This window comes from Silene latifolia, chromosome X (assembly GCF_048544455.1).
Source record: "Silene latifolia isolate original U9 population chromosome X, ASM4854445v1, whole genome shotgun sequence".
NCBI lineage: Eukaryota > Viridiplantae > Streptophyta > Magnoliopsida > Caryophyllales > Caryophyllaceae > Silene > Silene latifolia.
The window spans coordinates 340,173,232-340,187,008 of NC_133537.1; positions in this window are offsets into that span (position 1 = coordinate 340,173,232).

The window sequence follows — 13,777 nt, forward strand, 5'->3', positions numbered from 1 at the left end:
GTTTCTTTTCTTATGTACTCTGTAATTTTTGAATTCCATTAAAACACCTAATGCTAAGTTATTCAATAAATATATGGATCACTTGTCAGTAAAGAAGCCGTATGTAGAGACCTTTTAATTTAACACATGTTTTGACTGTTTGTAATTCAGATACGGTGAGGAATCAATAATTTACTAAGTTTTGTCAAGGCTTATTAGTATTTTGCCATGACTATTGTTACGTTTATTAATATTTTGCCTCGACTATTGCTATTGTTGTTGATGGTGTTGTTGTCGTCATCTATTTCTTCTTATTTTGAGTATCTTCTTTTTTATTTTATTACGAACTATAGTCATAAATGATGTGGATACAATAAGGATTATTATTGTATCAAACTATTCATTTCATGAGTTAAGTGTATCTTGTAGACATAAATTAACCCAATTAATGGTTTTGAAGAGGGAAAATTATTAAGAATAAGTAGTTTTGGTTGTGTAATTGTTGCAAAGAACAAATTGGACATGCAATCTTATCAATTACGGTATTATTCTTGCTAAATCTCTTTTCCTTTCGCATTTTCCCGGAATATTTTCGATTTCAATTTATTTCGCTTTCGCTACTTCTACACATGATTTGCGTTGTTTTTATGATCCTTTTACCTCAAGTAATTGATTGTTTGCTGTTATCGTCTTTTTGTGATTTTCCGTCAGCTAAAACTTAATTCGAGCTCATCAATGGCGGACATTCACGTAGTATTCGGTAGCTAGGTTTCTTGATTCTTCCTCATTCTCTCTGCTGAATTTGTTCCTCGATCTTAATTACGGTATTGTTTCTAAATTTCTCTTCCTTTCGTGTTTTTCTGGACTTTTTTTTAATTTAATTTGTTCGCTTCCGCTACATTTACACACGATTTGCCTTGTTTTTCTGATTCTTTCCCCTTAAGTAATTGGAAGTGGGAAAGCGTCCAAAAGGCCAAAACGGTGACAATTAGACCTATCAAACTGGTCAGAATATGGGTCGGGTCAGAATATGGGTTGGGTCAAATACGGGTCGGGTCACGGGCCGGGTTAAGGCCAGAATACGGGTCAAGAAATAATTTATAATGCCTTTTTTTAACGATTTTTTAATTAAAAAAATATTGAAAAATGTAAAACATATTTAAAATTAATATTTTAATCATATTCAATGTTTACCTTAGTTATGTTGACATAATTATTAAAATAAAGTTTTTTTAATAATTATTTTATTATTAAATATTTTAAAAGTTATATAAAATTGACTTTTTCTTTGTGTTTGTAATTTTAAGTAATAAAAATAATTAGTTTTTAATTAATTTTGCAAATTTAGTATATAAATATTAATATTTTTAATAAAAATTTTGATTTACCTCTGACCCTACGGGTTGAACTGTTTGGGTCGGGTCTGTTGGGATAAGTGTCCTCCGACAATAATGCGATCACAACTGTCGATCATAATGATCACATGTTTAAATCTCGTTTTAAGAATACATGTGGGATGTAATATTTTTACAGTCAACTGGTCCACACATATCGGTAATGATTGGCTGACTAGAGTTTGACATTACTGTCGTGCGACGGTGGTGATTAGTTGATCCCCTTAGGTCATACCTATAGGGAAATACTCTTAATTGATTATTTAATTAATCGTATGCCGATACGAGTTAATTAAAATTGCTTAAAATTGACGGATGATTTTGTGAGTGAAGTTAACGTGTCTTATTGTAATTTGATTAAATGAGGTACGGTCTAAGTAATCGAATTGTTTTATTACTTAGATAATATTATTGTTTACGAAACAATTAAAATAGAATGAATAATTTATTATAAATACAAGTTGTTGTAGTTTATAATTATATGACCCATTTTGGTACAAGTAATTATGAATTACTAATTATTTTTGTATGTGACATATTTAATTATATGATGATTTTTAATATGTTAAAAATACATTATAATGTAACATGTTAAGAAACATGTCACATATGTCACAATTGACAAAAATAAAATGGACCACCATTTTATATGGGTGACCGAAATTAAAGGGTTTTAGGGTTGTTTTGTTTGAATTATTTTAGTCTACAAACACAATCATAACCCTAGAGTGTAGGCATGCAAGGCTAAACTTTTTTTAGAAGAACAAACCTATAACTAGGGTTGCATGCTAGTCTCTTGTGAAGAGCAAAAATAAAAGGCATTGGGCATGCTACCCAAGGCTTGAGATTTTCGGCCACTATGGGTAAAAAGAGAAGAGTTTTTCTTTTCAATTATTCATTCACATCTTTTATAAAATTTCTAGTGTAAGAGATTATTTTTCTCTCTACATTTTTGTGAAACATTTTAGAGATAGAAAACTCACTATAGTCACCTCCTCTTAACCGAAATAGAGGACTACAAATTAATATTTTGTGTCAATATTTTAAGTAAGACTAATCCTAATACTAGATCATATTATTTTAGTCTTTAAGGGTATTCCTTGGGTATATATCTTTGGGAGGGATTCTAAGCTTGAATCCTTGTTCATCCATATAAGGAAAGCTCAAGAACAAGTAAGAAAGAGATCTTACTTGTGCCCTTTAATCCGAAATTCCAAAGTAAGAAAGATGATTTCTTCTCTAATTTCTATTTATGTTTGTATGCATAAGATTTGTAATTATTTTATGACTAAATAATTTCTCACATATATGAATATGTAAAATAATGAGATAAAGATTTCTAACAGGGTCTCAACCCTAAAATAACGGGTCATTTCGGGTACGGGTCAAACGGGTCGCCGGGTCGAAATTTTCGGGTCTTGACCCTAAAAACCGGGTCTGGTCAGAATTTGACAGGTCTAGTGACAATAATTGACTTGTTTTTTTTTTTTTAAGAAAATATTTGGGATATAATATCTACTAGATTTACGCCCGTGCAGAAATTACACGGTCTGCATTAATAATATTTGTTAAACGTATATTTTATTCTCAGATAATCCACGACTAGGTATTATATTATGGCATATTTAAAAAAATTGATTATAAGTCATATTTTTAATTTAAGAGAATAATGTAAACAATTAGCTGAATTTTTCATTTTTTTTTCACGTTCACAATTATTTTTAACATATGTTTTGTATATATTGTAATGTATATTTATGTGTTAGATATTTACAATGATTAGGGTCTGGCTATATGTATGTGTTGAGGGAATAAAGAAATTAAATCACTTTGACACGCACTACTTGCAATAGGGACCATTTTTTAATTTTTTTTTTTTTTATACTTTACTTCAATGGGCCAATAGGACTATAGGAGAGCTTCAAAGAACTCTCTTTTTTTGTGTGTAAGGGGGGAATAGACTAAGTACGGAGTATAAATTATTAATAAGGACGGAAGGAATAATTATTTAAAAGATATATAAAATTGAATTTTAAATTAACTTTTTAGTTAAAAACTAGTTTTGTGACCCGTGAAATTCGCGGGATGTTTTGTTTTGAGTGTGATGTTTGTAGTGTTTTTAGTAATTGAAATTTTATAAAATATCAAAACATATAGAAGCTCACCTTATGAATAAGTCATCACTGATTGCGCACTAAGATTATGGGCGTTTACATGTTAAAATAAAGATCAAAGTCGATAAATTAAATAAGCAAAAGTAGGTGAATTTGCTATTTTTTCGAAGGTAAAATGATGAAAAAAAATAAACAAATACAAAAATAAAATATACATTTGAAAAAAAAAAACTATTAGTCATTCACGTTGAAGTCGTCAATCTTGTAGTTAGTCTCCAATATATAGTTATTTAAGCTATTCTAGTATTTTACTATTAGAATATTCCTATATTCTCTGCATATTTGTTACACTAATTTGTTACCTATTATTTCTCCTGTATAGTTGCTTCTCTACATTGACTAGGCATAATTATAGGCTAGAATATTGTTCTGTTATTGTACCTTATTGTAACCTAGCTACACTATATAAGGATGATGTACATGCTTAACAGGATGAGGGAAATAGATTACTTTCATTTACTTCTTCATATAGTCTTCTTTTTCCAACGAATCGACCCTATAATAAAAAAAAAGTAACTCAGTAATTAGTCTGAATTAACCAACAAAATAGTGAAATTTGTTTTATGCAATATTATCGTTGTTAACTTAAGTTTCCTCTTAAATAGTGAAAGAAAAAGGGAATGAGAATGAAGTTGTAGAGATGTAAGTATATTACCTTTGAATATCTCAACACCACAAATCTTGATAGCCCCTAAATGAGAACAAAACAAACACAAACGATGAAATTGAGAATGTGATGAACATTTCATAACCCAATGGAACTTACATAAAAAGTAAATAAATTAGTTAATAATTTTAAAACCAGAATACACTTGTCTTGATATTAATAGAATGATAGGAAAGTTTAGTGATACATTTAGTTCTACTGACGATAGAGAGAAGAAAAATTTTGGCTTATTATTTTTATCTTCCATAAAAAATATATAAAGAATTGAGGATGCATTTTATGACTTTTGAGCATCCTTTTTTCATTATTATGAAATTTAATATAAACATTAATAAGGAATAAAGAGAAATGGAATGTATAAGTTTTGCTTGATTATTATTATTATTATTATTATTATTATTATTATTATTATTATTATTATTATTATTACTACTACTACTACTACTACTACTACTACTACTACTACTACTACTACTACTACTACTACTACTACTACTACTACTATTATTATTTATTTATTTACAAGATCCACTTTACATGAGATTGATTTAAGAGGTTGTCTTATTATGTAATTAAAATATGACATGTAAATGATGATAGTCAGTTTTGCTTGCCTTTTAATTAGATTTATATATTTTATATTTAGATTATTGAGTTATAGATTTTTCTCATTATTATGAAATTTAATATAGACCTAAATATGGAGCAAAGGAGAAATGGAATGTAAAAGATTTGGTTTATTATATTCTTATTTTTATTTTTTACAAAATCCACTTTGCATAAGAATGATTTAGAAATTATCTTATGAAATTTAAAATATGACATTCAGATAATGGTAGATAGTTTGACTTACTTTTTAATTATAGATTATAGTTTTATAAATTCAATTATTATTCCATGCATGTCATATTGTCAATATAATTAAATAATCAATAAAAATGAATAAGAATTAATGGGGTGTGAAAATGTCATGTGAAATGAAATTGAATATTCTAAGTTGCTCTTTTAATTAGATAGTATAGATTTCATGTAATGTTATTGATAATTAAGTATGTCATCTTCCTACAATTTTAATACAAACATAAAAATAATAACTAAATAATATTCTTACTATCAAGAAAATTTAAAACATAATAAGGATAAAAAGCAAAAGAATTCATTTAATTATCTATGTATGTATACTTTACCTACCAACTTTTTGAATAAAAATGAAAATTAGGCTTGTTATTATAATAGTTACATAGGAAACTTTTTGTTATTAATTATTGATTAATTTCAACAATTTATTCGATGGAAGAGAAACGATTTTGTGAATTAAAAGGAGATAAAAAAAATTATGATAACTACAAATTATAATGATGGTGAGAGAAACCAAAAACCATCCTATTAAATAAAAGAAATTAAAGGTTAAATGAATAAGTAGATTAATAACCAAATTTATGAGAGGAAAATAAAGAGTTTGTATTAATTTATTTTTTTGTGTTTGCAATTAATATTTTTAAAATTTATTTGTACTTATAAGCATGTGACAACTTTAAAGATAACTTTTTAATACATAATCTGGACTTTTATAATATTGTATAAATAAATAATCAAGTAATCAATATAGATGAATTAGTATTTACCAATAAAAAATCGACATGTGGATTAAAATTAAATGTTTTAAGTAGCCTTTTAACTATATTGTATATATAATTTTTTTTTTGTTTTCAACTTCATTTATTTTTCTTCGTTCTTAATTTCATGTATTCGGTTTTTTTTATTTCGAATACATATAATACCACACCATATGAAATATCTTGAAATTATTAACTTATAGTTAATGCGTATTTTTTTATTGTAGTTTTTTTTTTAGTTAATAAAGTTTGAAGCTAATGGAATTTGGGTGATTTTTAAAGGAAATAAGTAAACTAAATTAATGCAATATAATAATAAAGTGATAAGCCATGTCATATTAGTTTGCCAAGTCACATTGTTATTGCGTACGTGGCTTTTTTTCATCCCATGTGGCATTGTCTACGTGGCTTTTTTAGACTAGCCTTTTAATAATGTTATATAGATATTAAAATAATAAATTTTATATTTATTATTTCAAATATAATTTAAAATATTAATATTTTAATAATAATCTTGATTTATATTCGTCGGGTTTCGACCCTAAAACAATGAGTCATTTTGGGTTCGGGTCATTTCGGGTCACGGGTCAAGATTTACGGGCCTTTAACCCTAATAAAATGGGTCGGGTGGGTCGGTTTTATGGGTCGGTTATATTTTGACAGGTCTACTCCAAACCGAGGATTTTGTATTTTTTCTTTACTTTGTGCTTTCTTTGTATAGGAGTTTTTGCTGTTAAATATTTATGAATTATATTGAGTATTTGTTGTTTAGGAGAATGAATTTAGCAATTGATTGTCCTGAAAAACGAACTACCGTATGGGATCCAAAATGCACTAAGTATGGCAATGTTTCAAGAGTTTTAAGTGATTTCGAAGAATTAAGTGTCTTGGGTGAAGGTGCTTTTGGAACGGTTGTGCAAGTCAAATGCAAGATTGATCATTGTTCATATGCAATTAAGAAAATATTGTTGGAATATGATCACGGTTACAAGAGGGCTACCAGGTAAGTCCTAATTCTCGTTTCAAAATTGTTATCTTTTTTTAATTGGATTTCCAATAGCCATTAATTAGTTTTCGAACATATACCTGTCCCTACATAGCAACATTATTTGTAGTAGTAGGGCTCTAGGTGAATTTTACCAACCTAAACTTTATTCTATCAGGTGGCGTTTGGTTCGCACGTGGGTATGGATTTAGAATCAGGAATCATACCCGGGTGGTATGAGTTTGGAATTTGATTTCTCATACCTTGTGTTTGTTTCAATCTTGGGTGGAATGAGGTTGAACTTCCTTAAAGTTAAAAAAAAATTAAAATACAACATTAAAAATAATTATTTTTGATATTGAAAAATCATGAAAATAAAGATTTGATCAAATAAATGTAAAAAAAATTTCATTTAAAATGTTTCATATAAGTTTTTTTTCATAATTTTGGTTTTATTATTTGATACCCATGTGTCATGAGTATCAATCTCATACACAACTCCCCTTGGGTATGAGAAACCCATAACTCATGGGTTTGAAGTATGACTATGAATACCTCTATTTTTGCCAAACAAACACCTAGTATAGATTTGGCTCATTCTAAAGTCATACTGTGGACAGCGGGCCGCCCACGGGGGCGCTTGGTGAGAAGGTCGAAAACAAGCGTTTGCATTTTGTATGGAGTCGCCACCAATTTTTATGGGAAATTGGAACCGTTCGAATACCTCATGTCATGTCAAGACATAAAGTAGTGACATGAACACTAAGCAATCGTTACCCTTAGCATTCTATGTCTAGAATGACTCTCGTGGATGCCAATGAACACGGGTGTTCACAGAGATCTGGAGTAAGGGGTGAGGGTACGTATTAGGAAGCTCTTTTGATCGAACACCTAATCCCGCCCGCCTCGATAGCGGCCTCTACTAATGATTAGGGAAGTTATTCGTACTTGATATATCGTCGGTTATATGCATGCAATGCAACATCCAAGTTTTAATCCTAACATGTGAGAATTAGACTAAGTCGGTGAGACAATTAGTTTAACATACAATTTGGTCGAAGTTGGATTTAATGCTCAATTACATGTGAAAACATACAAGCAATAAAAGAAATACAATAAAAGAAAATTACAATAATTACAATGGATTAGGCGATTTATGTCGAAAATACCTTTAAGACGGATGATTTGATAAAAAAGGAATAAAAGAATAAATTAAAAGAATCAAATAAATTAACGAACAGGAATTAGCGTGATATTACGAATAATAGTTAGTTAATACGTAAGCTAATTAAACTACGTCAAGGCAGAAACGGAGTTCAGAGACAGAACTCAGCCAGGAACAGGCGCAGCAGAGCTGCGTCCCTTGGAATAGGCGCAGCAGACGCTGCGTCTGTTCCTTGGCTCAGTTCTGGCTGTGAAGCCGTAATTGCAAGCCGTTAATGTCGATTGGTAAATTTAATGATGGATTAAAATAATTACTCGGATGAAAGTGATTAACAGGTTATTTAACATGTGAATGGGTCGTGAAAACAGTAAAACATGAATGAGACGGAAGTAGACGAATTAATTTACGTGAACGAATGATTGACGAATTACAAACAAACTAAACAAATTAATTGGACTAAATATGATGAACTAATAACGGATTAATGATGAAGGACAGATACAAATATGTCAACGATGAATTCCAGAAACTCAATATGAACGAATTGAATTTCTAAAACCCGAATTGAGTTTAATGACGAAAACCCGCGAATATGAATTATAAGGGATTTAAGTCGGATTTAAGGATGAACTAAACATGTTAATGATGATAAATAATATACATGTGATTATTATGCTATCATGTGAACGAATTAAAGAACAAACAATCAAATAAGAACAACGAAACGAATTACAGAGGACGAAGGAAGAAGAAAGGAAGCGAGAAGCTGCTGGCGGCCCTCACGAAGAGGCGCGCAGAGAGGCTGCGCTCCTTTGAAGAGGCGCAGCAGTTGCTGCGTCCTTTCTCGACGTCTGTCTACTGGAAATCCGTAAAAAAAGTTTCTTTAAAGTACGGTTTTAGAAATCGGTTTTAATTGGTATTTTCGACGTAAACCTTACAATTGTAATACGATAATAAATAAAATACAATAAACAAAAGAGAGATTTACACCCTCAGACTTACATGTTGACGAAACGAGAAGGACTAAGATATCGATTAGTGATGCTCGACGCGAATGCAAAAAGAGTGCCCTCGTAAGAGGAAAACGATTGATTAATTAAGTTGATTGATGTGTAGTTGGTCAAATTGGTCGGTCATGCAAACGGAGAGGCTGGTACCCGGAAGGATCCGAGCTTAGGTGGTCGAATGTTCAAGCACGTAGGCGCCAATTAGTAAGAACAAAGTCTAGAATGCAAAGGGAGAAGAGAAGGGCGGACACTCGCGTGAGAAATATGAGGAACGAAGGCTCCTATTTATACTAATCACACGACGGAATTATGGTAAGACTAGGATACGGAAGGAAAGATCCGGAAATAACCGACTTAGGTTAAACGCGGAAACCTGGACAAAAAGAAAAGCCCTGGGAAAAGGCGCAGCAGGAACTGCGTCCCTTGGAAGAGGCGCAAAGACTGCTGCGTCCTTTCCGAGTAGGTTCTCTCGCGTAGAAAACGCGTTTGACAGCCTGTCGTATTTTAGGCATAACTTTCTCTACAAGACTCGTATTTAGGTGATTTTGGTGGCGTTGGAAAGCTAAGAAAGAGATCTAGAACTTTCTGTGAAATAGGCCTGACCCATAAAACTCGTTATGACCTTGTAAAACGGGCCTAAAGGTCGGGTTATCATTTTAACTAAATGAAATGCACATTTTGTAATGTAAACTTTTAGTTTAGCCTAATGAAGTGACATGAGACTCAAAATGAGACATAATCTCAACATTTTATGACATCCTAACCTTAGGTAGACAAGGACATTGCTTTGACTCGGGATTTGACGGTTTTTTAGGAAATGAAGACGGTTTTTGACCCGGACTCCAAATGTACTCTAATTACTGCCAAAACGACCGTAACGGTACGTAGATGACAACTAAGAGGTAGACATTAATGTTTGAGCAATCACTTGACGATAAACTTACGAACTGTCACAAATCGTTCCACGAATCAAACATGCGGCCCAATCATCACCGGGTGGTTTGCGGGAGGTGCAGAAACGAGGTGTCTACAGAGCCCCCACTTTGACTGAGGCTTGGACAAGGCGAAAGTCAAAGTATAGCCATCAGGTCAATCGAAGATTACAACCTGACGACTATGGCGACGCGAGGCGGTTCAAGGGGTCTGAACCAAGGACCTATCGTCGGGAACATTTTAGAGAGTCGTCGACTATCGGGAGGGTCGTTTAAAGTCCATTAGACTACGTAAGGAAGCTCTTGACCATAAGAAGAAACCATACCCGAGACTTAATCGAACTTCGCGGGGAAACAAGAAATATTGAGAGCGACGGGACGTCGGTAGAAAGCTATTTGGGGAATCCGCTTGCGTCGGTCTCAAGCGAACTCGGCAAAAACTTGAGGTTGAATCTGCTTGCGTCGGTCTCAAGCGAACTCTTCTTGGGGAATATATTGACGATTAGGAACATCTTGATCGTCATGGGGAAATCTTGAGTGAGCGATCTTTGCAAAATACTCTGCTTATTTGGATAAAAGGATTTGAGCGATGCAAAATACTCTGCGTTGGATATAAGGATTCGAGCAATCCGCAAAATCTTTCTTGCTTATTTGGATGTAAGGATTTGAGCAATCGCAAAAATCTTTCTGCTTATTTGGATATAAGGATTCGAGCAATATGCGCAAAATCTTTATTGCTTATTTGGATGTAAGGATTTGAGCAATACTGCAAAATACTGCTGCGCTGGGTATAAGGATTTGAGCAATACTGCAAAATACTGCCGCGCCAGGGAAAATGAATAGGGGTGTGTCGAAACATTGTCAGATAAAATCCGCTCGTTGTTGCAAGCGAAGTCTTGATAAAGTACTGCTTCTGATACTTACCTGCATGGTTAGTAGCCACACAAGAATGCAATCTAATATGTGCACGTAAGCAATTATCACATGGACCTCGAGTGAGGAATCACATAGGTTTAACAAAAGTTGTTTCTTTATAAAAGTCGTTTAAAACTTGTTCAAAGAAGTTTATCGCTTGTAATGTGTTATGCATATTCAATGGGCTTTAGACACGTGACTGACGCGACGTAGACCTTATGCGGACGTGAAATGTAGACTTAGGTTTGACTGACGCGACACCAACTTAGATTTGACGCGACACGTAGATGACTTTGACAGACTTTGTTTAAGTATACGCAACCCCTAGCCAAGTGTGGGTGATAACGCGTATCAATTTCTAAAGGTAGAAGAAATGCAAGAAAGATGGGCATATAAAAGCAAGGCATGAGCCATGGATCAGTTGTTCACTAGGACTTCTTTTGACATTGTTTGCTGTAAAAAAGACCCCTCTGAGGCACGATAATTTGGAGAATCGATCTAAGATCTTTGTCATTGTCCGGACCGAGTACTAGCTAGATTTAGAAGGAATAAAGGAAGGGTGGCATCTTGGAAGAGAAGCCCCCAGGATGAGAAGATGACTCCGGAATTTGGTAAAAAAGAGGTTGGGCGACAATAAGGAGCCCCCAGTATAGAGGTGTTGGTTGTGGAAGGGATGTTAATTGAGATTGAAAGTTGAAAACTGGGATGGTTGATAATTGAGATTGTTGACGGCTAGGATGGTTGTGTCCTTGAGGACTGCCTACGTATTCACGTGAAGTGAAATCAAACCAGATCGTAGTTCTGAGGTTTGGTTAATTTTGTTTGGGTGTTGTGGTTGTATCCTTCTTGTGTAAGAAAGGACTGCCTACGTATCCACCTGAAGAGGTGAAATCAAACCATGCTCGTAGTTCAAGTGTGTGCCTAAGCTATATTGTCAGGACCTTAAAGTGCAGGGGTCACAAGGGTAGTATTCCTTTGGTGACTCGAAGAATCGATTTGAGATGACTCCCTCCGATCATAGACCAAAGAGGTATAACTAAGTTTGTAAAAATTTCCTTGTCATGTGAGCACACTTAGTGGACCCTAAGGATATTGGGTTCGTCCCGTCCTAGGCAGCAAAGTATTTGAAGACTCCGTGTTTGGGTCAAGGTGAAACTGGATTGGATATTTGGAATGTGGAGCTCGGTAATAAGAGGCTTTGATGAACAAATCTCTGGAGCTTGATTTTGTGGAGTTAAGGCTTGATGGGGTTACGGCTTGTAATGTGGTTTGGAAATGGAGTCTCTTGGCTTGATGTAGCCTGAGCACATAAGGGTAGGTTAAAATGATGTGGGATCAAGTTTCCATGTCTTGGCCCTAAAGGATAGGTATATTTGACGAGCTTGAGAGGATTCTCAAAATTCCTAACTATCTCCCCGTAACGGTCTCGAGAAGGACTTAGGGTGTGTGATATGCTAAGCGAGGGTGCTAGCTGACCATCTTCATTGATGTCTTGAGTCTATGGACTTCAGCAGTATTCCGTATAGCATTTGATTCCAGGCTTGTTCTTGATTTGGACTCAGATTCTTGGTCTGGAATATATTTCGGATTTTTGCCCGGATTCTTGATTCAGGTTTTTTGAGGATAACTTTGACTTTGGATATTGACATGCTTGATCGAGCCTTTTTTTTTTTACTCTTTTGTGTTGGATTATGGGCATAATTGTGGCCTTCGATATTGATTTTGGGTATTCCTATTGATTGAGCCTTTGGCTTTGAGCATGGCTCGTATTGTCTTGGATTTGATCGCTACCATGGGTTTGGGTCAAACTAGCACCTTTGATGTGAAACGGGTTGGTTTTTAGTAACACGGGTTGTTTATTGTGGGGAATGGGCTTGCCTTCCGTCATGGATCGTTAACAAGGAGATGGTCTGGATTCGTCCTAGAATCTCTGGAGATATGCTTGTCCTAAACTAGGGTTATATTGTGGTTTCTATTGCCAGACATGGAATAGGTAAAGAAAGAACACGGAGTTTCAGGTCCTCTACAACTTGGAATGGAACATCATATAAGTGTACTCACATCGACTGTCATGCGTTGTTAATTGCTCTATTTTTTTTTTAAAATGTCTCAAATCAATTCTTGTTGTCACAGGAAATGGTAAAGGAAGAGATAGGATAGAATATGTGGATTGAAAATTGTATTTTTATTGAAATGAATAATAAATGTATTTAACAAAGACTCAAGAAGACACGTGACTCGTGGGACAGGCCCCAGGTTGTCACTAGGAATGAAAATGGACACGAAGAAAGACACTAGAATAAATATTATGGGATAGAAAGCCTAAGACTCGGACTCGGACTTTGACGCGATCTTAGATCTAGACTCGTAATCGTCGGCCCATGCTTGAGCATTTTCTCTTCCAGCAACTGGCTTCGGCATCTGACTTTGAGCATTCATCCATTTGAGCACCATGTCCTCATCATTGGGAATACTAGAAGGGTAAAGGCCCAAGAGACATTCCTGTCTTTGAAGAGTAGGACACCCATGAGGGTCATTCTGTTCTCTTAACGGATCGAGGGTCGATAAAGATATCTTGCCGTGATCGAGCATATAGTGGATGGTATATTTGAGTTTGGAGCATTCTTCAGTGTCGTGTCCATTACCCCTATGGAATAAGCAATATTGAGAACCGTCCCAGAAGCGACCTCTCCTCTCGTACCTAAGTGCGGGGTTGGACCGATTGGTTGGATCAGTCCTTTGGCAAAGAGTCTTTTAAAGGCTACCGTATAAGGTATGCCTAAATTGTAGTATGACCTTGAATGCCGAGTTCCTCTTTCCGGTGAAGGTTTCTATAAAATTCACGTCGGTAATGCGGATTGTTTGATTGTTGGGTTTAGATGTGGACGGTGAACCTTTTCGAATGACTTCATTGATACGAACAATCTCTCCCGATAGGTTTTC